This window comes from Octopus sinensis, linkage group LG4 (genome assembly GCF_006345805.1).
Source record: "Octopus sinensis linkage group LG4, ASM634580v1, whole genome shotgun sequence".
Classification (NCBI taxonomy): domain Eukaryota; kingdom Metazoa; phylum Mollusca; class Cephalopoda; order Octopoda; family Octopodidae; genus Octopus; species Octopus sinensis.
The window spans coordinates 141,692,506-141,707,459 of NC_043000.1; positions in this window are offsets into that span (position 1 = coordinate 141,692,506).

Below are 14,954 nucleotides of genomic sequence, written 5' to 3' on the forward strand. Positions count from 1 at the left end.
CATGTGATATGTAACCGAATTCTTTTTTAAAATGATGTGTTTTGAAGTTTTGCATTCGGTAAAATTTTGTTTATTTTTAGTAGTTTTGACTGCATTGTCCCTCTTAGCGTGTTGGTATCTACGAATAGTAGTACCCTCAATATAATATATATATATATATATATATATATATATATATATATATATATATTATATAAAATATATATATGCAGGCGTGACTTTGTGGTAAGAAGCTTGTTTTACTACCATATGCTTCCGGTTTTAGTCTCACTGCATGGCAAGTGTCTTCTAGTATAACGTCGGGTCGATCAAATCTGTGTGAGTGGATTTGGTAGATGGAAACTGAAGGAAGCCGCTGTATGTATCTGTATCAGTGTGTGAGCTTCCTTTGTGTCTGTGTTAGCGATTCAGCAAAATGACCGGTCAAATAAGTACTCGGCTTGAAGGAAATATGTTCCAGGGTCGATTTGTTCGACAAAAACTCTGCAAGGCGGTACTCCAGCAAGGCAGCAGTTGAATGACTAAAAGAAGTAAAAGAAAAAAAAAGGAGGTGCTCTCAAATGAACATGTAGTTATAAGTAATAACTCATAATATAGGGAGTAAAACACAGAACGTTCCTATCTTTTACGCACCTCTGGAATTCCATTTGAATTAGTTTATGTTTTATTTGCTCTCAGCGTGTTTTTCTTCATTTATTTGCGTCTCAAACTCGGCGGTCTTTAATTCCTTACAATATTCTTTGATTCTTCTGATACTTAGTGTAGTGTCTTTGTACTTTCAAGCTCGCATACAGACTCAGGTTTCATGTTTCTTCAGGAAGCTGTCTAAGCACATGTTGGCTGACATTAGAGACGGATGCAGCTGCTTTAGTTCACGCACTTAATTCTTTCCTGGAATATTTAAATTGCCTTTATCTGCCAATGGCGGACAAATGTGCATTGTGAGAAATTGAGTATTTATGTATACATTCTTCTAATTTCAGTGATACACCACTTTAAAATCAAAGCTATACATTACTATCGGCATAGTCAAGGAATTCATGGTATACGTTCTGAGTTCAAGTTCCGCTGAGGTCCTCTTTGCATTTCATTCTTTCGGGATCCATAAATTAAGTACCAGTGAAGCACTGGTATCGATGTAATCCACTGTTTCACACACTCAAAATTTCAGGCATTGTGTGTTTATTATTATTATTATATTATTATCATTATTATCATTATTATTATTATTATTATTATTATTATTATATTATTATTATTATTATTATTATTATTATTATCGTTGCCTTTGCACAGCCTCTAACGCTGGAGATGTACTACGGTGTCAGCGAACTAATGTAATACCTCTTATTTTTCGACCACATTGAGGAGTATTCGGGTGGTTCCGCAAGTGCTTCACCCTTACTGCAGGCCCCTATTTGATCTTGCCTCTCTTCAAGACTAATACACCACACTTTCTCAGTTCAAACTCCATTCTGATATCAGCACTGAGGTTATACACCATATCATCGAGGGAAATGACTTGGGTTTCATCTTTACTAATTTTTGTTGATTTCTTTCACTTCTCTAACTGAAATGATTAGTTCTGCCTGTCTAAGACAGACCATTGCTTGTTTCAGTTCTTGCAACCATTCACCATTCTTCTAGTGCTCTTTGTCTTTGCTCCAGATGTTACTCCAGATGTTACTCCAGATGTTATCTGGTATCAACTTTTCATTTGTACACTGTCCATTTATTTCTTTATTGTATCTCTTCTGATCTACTTTGAATAACCTCTTCTGGTGGTAACCCTTCATTCTCTGGTTGTATCTTACTATCTTTGCTTTCTTTGCAACGAGGCGCTGTTTCAGTTCCTCCATCACCGCTTTCAGGCCCTCTCTTTCAATATTATCGATATTATACTTCCTCTTCAGCGCCCTGTATTTTTGTTCGCTTTTAATTCTACCTGTATTTTTCTTTTCCACCATGGGTCTTTTCTTTTTTCACTCCCTTTATATTTTTTTTCTTGACATCAACACCCACGTTTTCTGCTACAACAATACTTGCTGCCTTGATCAAATTATTTGTTTCTGTGATGCTGTTTGTTCTGACGTATTTCAGAATTTCATTGACATTTTTCGTTTCTTGGTTCAATTTCCATCGATCAACATTTTTAAGGTTGCAAATAATGTCGATATCGTTCTCCCGTAGTCTTACCTTTATTCTGCTGTAGATTGCCTTTTGTTAATCTGTCATGTCACCATTAGTTTTATTGTCTTCTTTTAGATCATCTATGTGTCTCTCATGAAGTAAACTACCACTGCTCATTTCCTGTGTTATGAGATTACTCTTATCAGTAAGTACTGTATTTTCTTCGTATCTTCTGCTTCTATTGTCCAAGTCCCGTCTTTTGATAGCTTCGAGCTCACTTCTATGAACCAACGATTTTTTCTTATTGCTCTAGCTTGATCACGTAATCTCTGTTCCGTGAGTTGAAACAAACATTTTTCTCTCTAAGGATCATACATACGTTGTCGGTAACCCCTAATTTGTGCACCATTTTCATCTACCGGGCTGCTCATGTAGTAACACTCTATGACCACAGAATCTCCGAGCCTGCCGGTTGGAACACTGCCACCACCATTCGCTTCAGTTTCATTACCACCGTTATGACAAATATTTTGTTCTTTCATTGGCATTCATGTGAGGTAGCGATTATCAGTTTGCGCATTTATCACTGTTGTGTTATTATTGTGACACCATCACTAGATGTATCATTAATCAGTCCATGGGAGGCTCCAACCGTTTCCTTTCATTATCATTATTATCATCATCATCACTGTATCGCTGATATTGTTTTTATGTGTAATAGCAGCTGCGGTGGCAGCAACAGCAACAGTAGCAGGGGTGAGAGTAGTGGTAAGGGTGGTAGTTGGGCCTCAGATTCCTGTGCTATTATAATAGTAGTATCTGTAGTATTAGCAGCTGCATCATATTATCATTATTGGTCTCTTGATTAACTGCGCCCCACACATAATAATCAAGGAGATTGCAGTCTGGGGAGTTAGGTGGACAGATGTTTGGGTTGGTGTGGTTTCAGAAATTGTCTGTCAGCCATGACTAATACAGTTCTATATTTAAGAGATGAGGAATTATGTACATTATTTGCATTATTTACAATTGGCGGATATTTGTCCTCATCATGTTTGCTGTTAACACAACGTTTCCGATAATATACCCTCCAGCCTTCATCAGGTTCGAAATTTTGCCAGGACACCTGATGAAGGCTGAAGGATATATCAGCCGAAACGTTGTGTGTGTGTATGTATATATATATATATATATATATATATATATATATATATATATATATATTATATATATATATATATATATATATATATATATATAAACATATATATATATGTATATGTAAAAAAATACAAACTGAGACAAGAACGCAAAACATTAGTAGACGATACAAAAATCATGGACGGGACATTCGAAGCCTTCAATCTTCAGTCAAGAACCGGATCATCCTCGCAATTTCAGCTGATTAATCTTGAGATTGTTCCGATCTGGCCAGCCCCAAAGGAAAATCTAAGCCTACATATACACATACATATATGTAAATATATATACATACATATTTACATATATGTATACACACACACACACACACAAACATATATATATATATATATTATATATATATATATATATATATATATATATATATATATATATATATATATATGTATATATATATGTATATATATACAACGTATGAACGTTCATCTTTTACTGACCAACCTGCACAAATAATTTGCTTATGCTTATAGTGATAGAATGCTCGTACCAGATATTATCTCACTCTATCCCTCAAATCGACGTCGCCCGAACAAGTGCGCCGTGTGCTACGCGGCAGGTGTGTGCTACGCGGCAGAAGTGATCGCAGAACAACATGAGGTAAATTGTTTTCCTGAAGAACAAAGCGCACCAGCCGATCTAGGAATTGAAACCGCGATCCAGATATCATGAATGCAACTCTGTAAGCACCAAGCCATGCTTCGTCATATACACATATACATGTACACAGCTAGAAAGATAGATCAATAGAGATAGTCATGCATGCGTGGATGTTTGTATGCCTCATACATTTCTTCTTGTATGTATAAGCACTTTATGTGTAGACTTATTTTCATAGATCGAAATAGTTTTATAATACTTATATGCATGCCTGCATGCATACATGCATATATACATACACAACTAAATGACACATACATACGTGCATGTGTGTACGTTTAAGTTCATTATTTGCGCACGTGCGTATATTTTATAGAATTATATTATAGCTGTATCTTTAATTGGACATTTATATAAGCCATCCCTTAATTACCTTAATATAGCTGCGCTAGTTCACATGTGTTAGTTCTCAGCGAAAACATTTTGATAGTTTTGATTTAATTTATCCATATAAAAGAGATATCCTAGTTACTGTTGTATCATATCAATTGGACAGCCCGCATCTAAATTGCAATTTCTAGTGTCTATGCTCTTACGTCCACCAATTTCGTTGTCACATCAATAAAAGTATAGTCTTACCGTTTTCTCTCCCTACGTGCCTTGAAATTCACACTAATTAGTTAGAAGAGCGATGCTCATAGAATTACGGTATTCTTGTCATTCCATGTCGCAATGTGAAATGCATATCTGCATTGGTATGAGCAACTATCGCTGGATAAAATCATCATCATCATCATCATCATCATCATCATCATCATCAATATCATCATCATCATCATATCATAATCATAATCATCATCATCATCATCATCATCATCATCATCATCATCATCTTTTTCTTTTTCTTCTTCTTCTTCTATTTCTTCTCTTTCATGCACAAGAACCAGGACATGCACCACAGCCCCACATGTGCGCGACTTAGCGATCCCATATCAAGACAAATAGCACACGACCCCGCAGGCGGGGCCCAGCTAGAACTCTCTCCAGATCGAGCAGCCCAACCTGCTCAAAAGGTCGCCGAACAAGGGCTGCTCAAGGATGTTGAACAAAACACCCATGCTTCTAAAGGCGAACCGTGCAAACCCCAAATAACTCCTCTCAACACATAGCTACGACACCTCCACCACCTCCGTCCCTGATCAGAGATGCACATATCGTCAGCCACCAAAGGACAGGCTCAACTGGTCATGGTCAAGCAAGTGACAAGCAAATCTGTGGTATTGAGCAGAACACCCGTGGTAGCCCGTCCTTTACACCAAGAGAAAACAATGCACATGATAACACCTCCAACCAGCTAAGATCAGAAGCCATGAGAGCCACCGTTGGGTACTGTTTATTGTTATCAGTATTACCACCATTACTATTATTACACCATTACCATTTTCATTAACTTCTTTCTGTTCTGTTACCATTTCGGGCGAGTGTCTTCCTGATACCTACTGCATACATTATTAGGCCATTAAAACAAACACACAAGATGGTTCATTTACAGAATTATGTGATAGAGGAAAAGGGGAAGAGAGAGAAAGGAAAAAATAAAAATAGAAATGTAAACAAATAAAATTAAAGGGGAAAAGGAAGGAAAATTCACAGCGACAATGCTCTTCTCAATACGTGTGACGTACAACTTAAGACACTCTCTGCTTTTAGCCTTGAGCTCCCTTGCTACTGATAGATGTACATCAGTTTGTTTGCTACGGGTCACATATTTGCCATGCAGAGGTTTTTGTTCCCACCTATCAGCCAATTGTTCAAGTGCATTTTGTTTTGTCATTGATGTCACCTTCTTTGCAACTACAGTTGCTGCACTTCTCTCATGCTGTTCTACCTGGGTGTTATGCATAAACGAGTTTGAAAATTTTTTGCTCTCTTTCATAACAGAATGAGGCTTCTTACATCTTTCGTGGTTTTCAATGACCTTTAGAATCCAGTCGTTAGATATTTCAAGATATTTTGCCAGTCCAATTGCAGTAGTTTTATATTTTTCAAACTAGATCAAGCACGACATCCTTCAGCTTTGGGTAGGTAAAGACGATCTGCATCTACCTTTAGGTGGTGCATCATATTGCAAGTCAGCAGCTTACGGATTTTCCTGTCAATCTTCCTTATTTCGTTCATATTCTAGTTCAACACAGAAACTGTAAATAACAACCGGAACTGCTAAAGAATCTATAGCTAACACCTTATCACGTGCATTTAATTCGGATTTTACAACTGCTCGAACTCTCCTATAACACTCCTTCCTCATCATCTCTTTCATATTTACATGTTAAAAGCCAGAGCCCTCATTTATTCCGAGGTATTTGTATGTTTGTCCCTGCTCGAGTTATTTTATGACTGTGTCAATATCCAACACAACTGAATGTGAGGTCTTCTGTTTCCCTTTCTCGAAAGTGGCTTTGGCACATTTATCAACACAAATAATTCCATCCCAATGTCATCACTGAGTGCTATAACAGTACGTAATAATCCTTCAAGCTCATTATCACCTTTGCCGTAGAGTCTTCGGTCATCTGTATAAAATAGATTACTTATTTTCTTGTCGCCAATTTCATATCCATAACCTATTCTGTAAGGGGTATTAGGGCTATGCAGAAAATTAAAGGTGAAAGTTAGTCGCCATGGAAGATACGTTTTGTGGTCAGTACTTCATAACTGTGGTGTAATAGGAGCCTCATCGCCACCCTTTTTGTTTAATGGGGAAAATATTGTTCCGTTCATTTAAATTGTATGTTTTCTCCAGGAGGATGGATGTGAAAATTTTATACGTGGTAGACAGATATGTTATGGGTCGATAGTTTTGGGGAAATTTGGTTTCATTATTCTTCGGGTTTTGGTAAACTTTGTGATTGCTATGCAATCAGGTGTTTTCGTAGGATCTCTCATAATTCCATTGTCTAACTTGACTAACTTCCGTGTGCGCACAGGAACTTGGCGAGCCAGAAATGTGCACCCTATCATCACTAGATTTCCACTTATGAGCCTTCGTGAGTGTCATCACTAGGTCTGCTTCTGTGATGCCCCCCCATGCTTGTCCTTGAAAGATTTGGTAGGATCCTTCCGTGTGTCTAATCCAGTCTGCATTTTCATTGTAAATCTTTTCATTACTCCGTATATTTATCCAGAAGCTTTCAACTTCTTCAATGGCGGCGGGTCTCTTCATAGTTTATTTTCTCTTTCCCTATTTCACTGTAGAATGCTTTGGCATTCAATGTGAACTGCTTATTTTGCTTGTAAATTTTGTTTCTCTTGTCAAATCTTCGTATTCTTTGAGATTTTGCTGGGACATTTTGTTGCAGTGTTTCTTTATTGAAAGCAGTTCTTCTCTTCGTTAAAATCTGTTTTCTTTTCATCTTTCTTCCTTTTCTGGGTTTTATATTTTTTCCACAACTTAGTTCATTCAATGTTGATATTTCACCTCTCATTATTTCAATCTCTTTTTCAATTTTACTTTTCCAGTTTGGATTTCTTCTCAGGTTTGAATCTTTTTTTTTTCAGAGGCATGCAATTGGTTTCAATTGTATTAGCAGCCGCGTAAATAATTTCATTTAATTCAATGAAATCTGGTTTTAGTTCTTTTCTAATTTCCTTTGTTACATAGTTTCACATTTTAATTTGTTTTTCTATTCTGGATTGTATTTGAGAGCTTATGAAGTGTTTATCTATCATGCATATTAGCGTGTCTTACAATTGCAAACTTATTCAGGATTTTCTGCTTCGGTTCTATCAAAGACTCTATGTTCTTCAGTAAAAGTGTAGTCTTCAAATATTGTTTCTTTACTACTATCCTCGCTATTTTTATCAGGTTCGTTACAATTTATTTCTCTAGACGTTTGCATGTTCTGGTCAGATGGCAGTCTTTCAATTGAAAGTCGTGGAGAGTTGCTCTCTTCGTCTGGTTTTTCATTTCCTTGCTTTCTTATTTTTTGGTCATTTTCCGATGAGCGCTTGATCGCAGTTATTTCTGAAGATATCCCACCTAACATTTGCTAACTTGTTTTCGTCCAAATATAGTCAGCTGTCTTGATTTCCATGAACTTTTCAAAATTTTTAATCACTGTTCCCAGGCCTCTGAAAATTATTGGTACTACTACCACCTTTTTCAGCTACCAAAACCGCTTAACCTCCAAGCTAACCTGTTATATCTATCGACTTTTCTTTCTTCCTTATCGCATACCTTGTTGTCAGCTGGGTATGCTATATCTATGATACAGTATCGTTCGGTTTCTTTCTCAATTAACACTATGTCTGGTATCCTATTCTCTATATCGTGGCCGTATTGAATCATAAAATCCCAATGGATCTTTGCATTATCATTTTCGATGATGCCTTCGTGTTTATGTTCGTACCACATTTTGCTCTGTCAAGAATATATTTGTTGCAAAATGTCCAATGGACAATCCTTGCTATATTGTCATGACGTCTCTTATATTCTTTCTGAGTTAGCGGTGTACAGGTAATATGCCGAATGGTTTCACCATTTTGATTACAAATTCTGCACTTATCACTTTCTGACGCGTTCTCTATTCTGTATTTGATGTAGTTGGTTCTTAATGCTTGCTCTTGGGCAACATACATTGGAGCCTCCGTTTCCGGTTTTAAATCACATTTAATCATCCATAGCCGTCTTTTTTCTCTGACTGTCTTATGTTCAACATCCCTATGAAATTGTCCATGCATTCTTTTCTTTATACACCCATTTTCAGTTTCATTCATTCTCAAGTGCTTGTACAGTGCTTTATCTTTACAACCTTCCAACCAACACAAACCTGACCTTCTTACTGCTAGTAATTAATCCATTTCCAACAGCCCTAAGTAATTATTATTATTATTATTATTATTATTATTGTTATGATCGTTGTTGTTGTTATTATTGAATGAAAGAGTAGCGCATCAAAGTGACACGGGTAAAATATACGAAACCCATTTTACACATCATGATAAGGGTACACTAGGCTCATGCATCACAAGCATATGTGCGCGACATAGTAATCTCATATCAAAATAAACAGCATATGGTTTGGCAGGTGGGGCCCATTTATAATTTTATTCAGGTTGAATAGCCCATCCTGCTCAAAAAATCCCTAAATAAGGTTTGCTTTAGAACGATGAACAAAACACTCATTACTTCTGCTCATGATCAGTCATTAAGGGACATGCTCAAATGTTTAAGGTCAAGCAACTGACAAGCAAGTCTATGGTATGGAGCAGAATATTTGCTGTAACCTATCTTTTATACCAAGGCAAAACACTGTACATGATAACACTCCCAATCAGTTAAGATTAAAAGCCACGAGAGTCACAGCTTGGTACTGCATCAAGGCATTTACCCTCCTCCTCCTCCTCTTCATAATCATCATCATCATCATCATCGTCGTCGTCGTCGTCATCATCATCATCATCATCATCATCATTATTATTATTATTGAGTGAGCGAGCAGAGCATGCCATCAAAGTGACACTGGGGTAAAATATACGAAGCCCAGTATACCCATCATGACTACCCGTCTGATAAGGGTACACCAGGCACATGCATCACAACCATATGTGCGCGACATGGTGATCTCATATCAAGATAAACAGCACATGACCTTGCAGGTGGAGCCCAGTTAGAATTTTCTTCAGATCGAGTAACCCACCCCGCTCAAAAGGTCCCTGAATAAGGGTTGTTTAAGGACGTTGAACGAAACACCCATGTTTCCAGAGGTGAATTATTCAAACCCCAAAGAATCCTTCTCAACACATGGCTATGCTGCTCCCCCACTACTTCTGCTCGTGATCAGAGATGCACATATCGTCAGCCACTAAGGGATATGCTCAACTGGTTAAGGTCAAACAACTGACAAGCAAATCTGTGGTATTGAGCAGAATATTTGCTATAGCCCATCTTTTATACCGAGACAAAACAATGTACATGATAACACTTCCAATCAGTTAAGTGATAACACTTCCAATCAGTTAAGTTATTATTATTATATTATTATTATTATTATTATATTATTATTATTATTATTATTATTATTATTATTATTATTATTATTATTATTATTATAATTAAGACAGCAAGCTGGTAGAATTATTAGCAAACCGAGCAAAAAATGCTGAGTTGCATTTCATTCGTTTTCACATTCCGAGTTCAAACTCTGCCGAGATCGCTTTCATGCTTTCAGTGTCGTATTATTATTATCATTATTATTGCTATTAAACGTGGAAACCATGTTCTAATCATCGCTGGTGAGTTCTCTCTAATGTTGTTTCTCTTTGCCGTTTTCGGCCGCCGAAATTGTGACTATTGTTTTGCGGATGTACCCAAGTGTGTTCTGGAAAAGATTCACTCAGTTTCAATCACGGAACGCGCTTTCCACCCGTTCCAAAATCTTTTTGAGATATATATTTACTATTCAACTTTTTCTCAAAAGATGGAACAATTTTAAAGAGAGCAGTGGTTGTAGGAGAAAATGTATTAGTTTTCTTGTGCTCCAGAGTAGTCAACCATGCATGGAGATTGCTACTTCCAGTGACAGTAGTAAAAAACCTACGAACAATAACACCACCTCTAACGTTACCAACGACTACAACAGCAACGTCAACAGCAAAACATGACCCGTGACAGATACAGCAACTGTAACGGAAACAGCAACAACAGCTATCATAGTATAAAACGTCAACAGTAGTAACGTCTTCAACAAACAAGACAACAGTAATGCTTTTTACGAAGACAGTAACGAGAAAACATACGCAAAGGAAAAAAAAATATTCTTTCTTTGCAAGTATTATAAATAAGTGAATCACACATTCCTTGCAAGAGAAAGCATAGGTTATTAAAACATATCAGAAAGATATCATTCATAGATCTAGAATAGGAAATGAGTCGATAAACAAAATCAATACTATGTAAGCCACAATACCCTTCCCCAGGTGAAATAGAAAAACGTCTGGAAGAAATATGGTCTTCCATTGTTTATATCTGCCGAGGTAGGCAATATGGAAATATGGTCGCTATCTGCAGTAAGGAAGGGAAAGAGCAAAGGATGGCAACAGTGACCTGCTCTTCAGACTCGTTCCTGATGCTCACTTTTATACATGGGACGTCGTACGACCAAGATGAGGGTCTCAAACATACCTCCTTATGGGGACCAGGCTAGAGCAATGACCATGTCAGAGGAGCACTGGTAGATAATAAATTTAACAACAAGCCCCCAACAAAATAAAACAAGATTGTCTATGGAGTTCCAAGTTCTGATATACCATGCAACACCAGACTCTCTCTGTTTCGGAGAGTGCAAGCAGATGCATGTGGTCATGGAGGGTAGAAAACTGAGATGTTATAGTTGTGGCAAAACTGATCACATAAAAGCTATCTGTCTTATTTTGAAGAAGTCGTGAAAGGTACCTCACGCTGCACCACTATTCCAAACGCCAAATTCATTGCAATCCCAAAGAGGAAAGCAGCGGCGTCTGCAATGACTAGCACAAAAACAGCAAAATAGTCAACGAAAATCCTGCTGACTCCTCGGATAAAGAAGGGGTGTCGGGCGAGACAAAATACCCCGAGGGAGTGATCGTCGAGCGATCCTCCGCCAAAAGAAAGAAAAAGAGTGAGAGCGGGTGAAAATACACATGTAACACCTAAATCCAAGACGTTTGTGGGTACGCAACTGAACCTATAAACGTGGCACACAGCTCGAAAGGAAAGCAAATGACATGCTAGCGATAAGGATGGCGCATACCCCAGTTCTTCGACGTGAAATACGAGGGTTGTATTGTCCGAGCTAGTGTTGCGTGCTCTGAAACAACACGGCAACAATCTAGAATTCGGTGTGTGACGGACCATATCGGCCGTGTGCTCTCCGATTTGAAAGAAATTTACGCGACGTTTCAGCAGAATTTTACCGACCTCTTTTCCAAGAGTGATATACTTGAGACAACGGGCTTTCAGGACTACGCGATGGAATGCTGCGCAATTCAGACAAGGAGATTGTGTGTTGCGACATGGCAGTTTCAGAGGAGGAAATTGCAGAAGTATTGAGCTGCTATTTGGGACGCAATGATCAGGATTTGATGGTCTCACCCATGAGCTATATATACACGTGTCAGATTTGATTGCTCCAGTTTTGACAGCAGCGTAGAGCACCTGTCAACAAACTGAGAGCATTCCAAGTTGTATGAGCCGAGGAGTAGTAACCCTGCTGAGGAAGGACCCGAACAAGTGTGACGTGGTTGAAAACTACAGATTTGTAACTCACCTCAGCACTGACTTTAAGATTTTAGCTGGGGTACTCGCTAAGATACTGGCGCTTGTTGTCCGTATTGTGAGTGAGGGAATGCACAAATCTGTGAGATCTCCTGTAGGTTTATCCACAAAATCCTCAATCTCATACGATACATCGTAGAGCAGATCTGGTTTTGGAGGGCAGTGGTCAATTTGGACCAGTTCAAGGCATTTAACAGGGGGTGGGGCATCGCTATCTGGTGGTTGTCTTAAAAACTGTCGGCTTCGGTACCGTCATCAGAGGCTAAATCACCAAAATGTATAGTGGCATCTGCTCGGTCGTCAAATTAAGTAGCCACCCACCAGAACCCTTCAGTATTGAATGCTCACTTCAATACTGATGTCCCTTATCTCTGTTTTTATATGTTTTGGCATTAGGACATTTGCTGCGAAGACTGGAGAATTTGAGGTGCATTCCGCTGAAATTAGGCCACAGGGGTGTCTGACTCTTCGGAAACGGAAATGTTTGAAGCTATACTGAAAAATGTCAGCTATGTACAAAAGTACATATGAAACAGGCAAATCGGTGGATTTTGAAACTAGGCTTGTGGAGAGGCAAATCCATGTTGACTAGCGGCGATTTCTGTCTCTGGGCGGAGGGACAGTGAAAGTGCTCAGAGTCTGGTTCGGACTAGATCTCCAGGTACTAGATCTCCAGGTAGATAGGAACTGGGAAGCGGTCATTGTCAGGATGGCCAAGCTCAGCCAGAAATAGGCAGAGTGGATGTTGTCTCCAAACGGCCAGACGAAAGTAGCGAATGCATACATCGATTCGGTAGTGTAGTATCGCCTGGCCGTCGAAAACTAGAGCACTTGCTCTCTCGATTCTTATTAAAGGGTCAGGTCCCGCAGGTCAGGAAATCCATTTACTGCCAATATGCACTCCGTAGTGGTCTTGGGGTGCCATCCTTGATGATGCGAAGCCACGTGTTGAGGCTGACGCACCTGTAGAAATATGTAAATCTGTTTGACGGTGTGAACGACGGCGACGAAAACAAGGATGAACTTGTGCGGGGGTCCTTCGTGTGAGATGAGATGACTTTCTGCAGCTCATCTCATTGATGGAGCTGTAGTCATGGGCCAAACTTAGACCAAGATTAGGTGCTTAATGTTGCCAGACGCTCACTGCATTGTACCAGGTAGACAAAAGACTTGGCGTGAAAACAACCCAATGTTTCTATACGGGGCTAGTTGATGGTATGAGCAACGATGGCCTAGGATTGATACTAGGCATCGACGAGAACAATCTCTGTGGTCTATTCGGGTAGATTTTTCTGTCCGAGGATCGCGATCCATTTCCAGAAGCCTTAAGCATAGCGGTGCTATAGGGTTACAATGCTTGTTCGAGACAATCTCTCTAGGCAAGGAAGTACCAACAGAATAACAGATGCTGTAACACATAGCCGGTCACAAAACGTTTTACATTGTTTTAGCCTTTAAATGACGCTATCCCACTGGCTAGGCGAACAGGCCAACATTCCTCCACTGATCGAAAGGGGGACTGGAGTAACAGGAAATGAAGTATTTTGCTCAAGAACACAACGCGCTGCCCTCTCAGGGAATGGAACCCATGATCTAGCGATCGTGAGTGTTAAAGCCTAACCACAAGGCCACGCGCCTTCTGATACATATATATATATATATTATATATATATATATATATATATATATATATATATTATATATATATATATATAATATATATATATATATATATATATATATATATAATATATATATATATATATTATTTATTTATTTCTCTAACTTATATTTTATATCCTTTGTTATATTCCTTAATGTTTTTGTGCCTCCCTGTAATTGATATAAGCCCCACTTGTTATGTGTTGTATCTCGTCCTTTGATAGTCCTTTATGTTTTGGGCTTTTGTGGCCAATAAGAGAAATCATCATCATCATCATTATTGTTATCGTTGTTGTTGTTATTATTATTGTTCTTGTTGTTATTTCTGTTGTTGTTGTTTTCCTTATTATTATTATTATTATTATTATTATTATTATTATTATTATTATTAATATCATACTAGGACTATCAGAGCGAATTATCAACTTCGTAATTTGCCAGGGTTTTCGCCCGCTAGGTTCGTGTAAATTCTCTACTGTTCCGGTTGGTTGGCTACATACAGACAAATTCGTGATACCTACAGGCAACTCAGAATACAACGAAAAAGAAGATCGAAGACATTGAAGACTGAACACGTATTTCCCGAGGTTGAATAATCTCCGGGATGGGAATAAAGTATATAATAAACATCAAGGAAAACGATAGAATCTCTCTCAGACCAAACAAATATGCAATAGTAAAAAAAAAAGAAATTAAAGAAAAGACGAATCGATATATTAGAAAGCAAAGAATAAAGACATTTCTTACTACGTACTCCAAGTGAAAAAGGTCTTTGAGAATTTCTTCGACGAGAAACGCAGAAGTTAGTTAGTTAGTTAGCTAGTTAGTTAGTTAGTTAATTTTTTGGCTCAAAAAGCAAAGAGCAAGGCCACGTAGGGGGTGTCGTTAGTAAGTTAGTTAGTTCATTTTTTGGCTCAAAAAGCAAAAAGCAAGGCCATGCAGGGGGACATGGAGTTATGTACAGGGTGGTGTTCATGTAAAGAGTTCAGGCCACTTGTGGTCAAGGGAGACTTTGAACCGAGCGGTCGTC